Genomic DNA, 3,091 nt, shown 5'->3' with positions numbered 1-3,091 from the left:
TTTTCACTGAAAGGAATATTTCCTCTTTTTATTTTTGGCAGATTTGTTAGACTGAAGGTAATTTCTGTAGAGATACTAAATGACGAGGCCATTTCAATTCGACATCATATCAACATCTATATCTATCTTCCAGGGTTAATTATATCACAGCTGCGTAGCCACAAGACAAACATGATGTTGGCACAGGCCTACAAACCGCTCTCCTGCATGCTGAAGATGGAGGGTCATGTGATTACTGCTTTGAGTGTAGATCTCAATTCATTGGTGGGTAAAATTAGCCTGAACACTAGAGGATATTAAAAAATATTCAGAATGGGAACAATCAGTTATAGCATAAAACGGGCTTTCCCTGCTTATTATACCAGTGTTGTAAAGCACAGCATATGCCACTATGTCCAAAACAAATGTATTTTAGTTTTTCAAAGCATGCTTATGCATGTTATTGAACTTTGAATGTACTCGGAAATAATTACTCGTGTCACCAAACACAAAGTAAAATGTTATAAAATAAAGTGTAAAGTCCTGTACAGAGTAAACTCCAGAAAACAAAGAGTTGCACTGCCAAACTTCAAAAGTTTGTTGTCTGTAAGGTGTTATAAATGTTTTTGGAAGATGTCATTTATGCTCAGCAAGGCTACATTTATTTGATTTAAAAAAAACTTAAATATTACTACAATTTAGTAACTCTTTTCTATTTTACTATATTTTTACTCCAGTCTTCAGTCTCACATGATCCTTCAGAAATCATTCGGATATGATGATTTGCTGCTCAAGAAACATTTATTATTATAAAGGTTGAAAACAGTTGTGCTGTGTCATATTTTTGTGGAAACCAAGATAAAAAAATGTTTTAGGATTCTTTGATGAATAATAAAAAAAAGAAGAAGAAGAAGTATTTTGTAACATTATAAAAGCCTTTTACGGTCACTTTTGATCAATTTAATGTGTCCTTGCGGAATAAAAGTTTAGATTTCTTTCAACAACAGCAAAAAATCTTATTGACGCCAAACTTTTGAACAGTAGCGTATAAGTAATTATGATTTATATGTTTTAGAGTTCAGTAATCTGTCGTTTGGACCGGACCTAGGGCTGTGAGTGTTTTCTGCACAATCCTACCGGATCACCAGGTCAGAAAAAAATACATTCAAAAACAGATTTGAAAGATTCAATGTGTTAGAATTTTTTTTTTTTTTTTTTTTTTTTTGCAGTACTTTTTACTTGATGGTGATTTTTAGTAATTTTAAATATTTCTTGACAAAATATGAAACCATCTTCCCCAGAGTGGAAGTGAGATGATTTTGCTCAAAATCGATGAGCCAGCCATCATTGAGTTACCTTGTGTCAGCGCCTTCCTGCTCTTTCTGTGACTCAACCACCATCACCCAATAGGGGGCAGTGATATGAGGTTGCATTTCATTGGCAGAATGCTACAGCAAGATTCAGGCTTATAGCCTGATAAGCCAACCCACATCAAGTGGGTCACCCAAATTGCACTGGCTGCAGCTATGGTGCATCTAGAGGCTCATGCTTCAAGTGTTTTTACTGCATAATAAATCTTGGGTGTAATGCATTACAAATTACGTGAGTTATGTAATCTGATTACTTATTCAAGTACTAGTTAGTAACTAGTAAAGTAACGCATTACTTTTAAAGTTACTTTTTCAAACAAGTAACTCACGTTACTTTGTTTTCCCATTGTATTGAAGGACAGCTCTCCTGTCCCCATGTTGAGAGAAATCAGAATTAAGTGCAGAGGTTTTGTGTGTGCTGTGTAAACATGAGGGTTATTGTAGTTCTAGACTAAAGATGTGAGCATGTATTTACTCATCTCACTTGCAAAAAAAACAGATGAGGTCTTCTTTAAAATTAATGAAAACTCTGAATATTACGCAGACCTGCAATAATTAAAAATGTTTCAAATTATATACTTGTACAAATATACTTTGTTTTTAATCTCACTCTATTAACCAGTGTCTGCTGCTGACATCCAAAGATCTGGTTCAACCATACCAATAAGCAAAATGACTTTAGAGAAACATCACGTTTCTTTTTTTTCTTTTTTTGCTGAAGAGTGTTGAACTTTCTTCTCTTGCTTCATATTCTTCTGTAATACAGAATGGTAGCACAGCTAAAAAGTTAGTTTGAGCTGTGCCCTCTACTGTACAGGCCTGATTTTGCATTCCCTTCAGCCTGAGGCTTATTCATGTCACTATTTTAATGACTAAGCACATGGTCTGAAGCGTATTGTGCAGGTGCACAGGTGTGTCCCAATCCCCTTTTGTTCACTTGACAATGGAAAAAATGGTTGGCACGCCGGGCAGATGGTCTAAAAGGGTTGTCTGTAGTATCTTAATGAATAATGGGTGTGTTTTGGGCATATCATACAATAAACCAATCAGACACATCTCCATTCCCTCTTAAAGTCAGTTGTGCTTGCACCATGGTGGATTCGCCATTTACATGGCGGAATTTGTGAGCGGAAATGCCGAACGCTTTTAAACAGAGTGCACATGCATTGTGAATCTGCTTATAGACGCATATTACTAACATGCTCTTTAAATAACAACAAAATGGTGATAACTGCATTGAGCTGAAACCGCCGCATTGCGTCTGGTGTATGATAGGACCCTTGGTGTGAAAGGGCCTTGCCAAAAACAACACATCCAATTTTTTTGTTATTAAAAAAACAATCAAGGGAGGAAAAGTAAAAGTAAAAGTAAAGAAAAAGTAATGAAACGCATTACTTTTCATAAAAAGTAACTGGGTAAAGCAATTAGTTACTTTTTTAGGAAGTAACAATATTGTAATGCATTACATTTAAAAGAAACGTTCCCCAACACTGTGTTTATAAAAGTTTGTAATATTTCCTATTTGGTTTCCTATTAAAGTTGCTGCACAAACTAAGTATTTGTAAATTAAAGAGCCTTTGATAGGCCACAAACATTGAATTGCAAAAAAAAAAAAAAAAAAAAAAAACATGCAGCCACAAATTACCAGCAATATCTCAGGCCTTAGCAGAAGTTTTGGGTGTTAGGTGTGTCTGAGAGTGATAGTGAGACAAACTTCCTCCTCATACGATGGTGAAAGAACA

The sequence above is a fragment of the Pseudorasbora parva genome, chromosome 2, assembly GCF_024679245.1.
Source record: "Pseudorasbora parva isolate DD20220531a chromosome 2, ASM2467924v1, whole genome shotgun sequence".
Classification (NCBI taxonomy): Eukaryota; Metazoa; Chordata; class Actinopteri; order Cypriniformes; family Gobionidae; genus Pseudorasbora; species Pseudorasbora parva.
Note: the sequence above shows the minus strand (reverse complement) of the source record.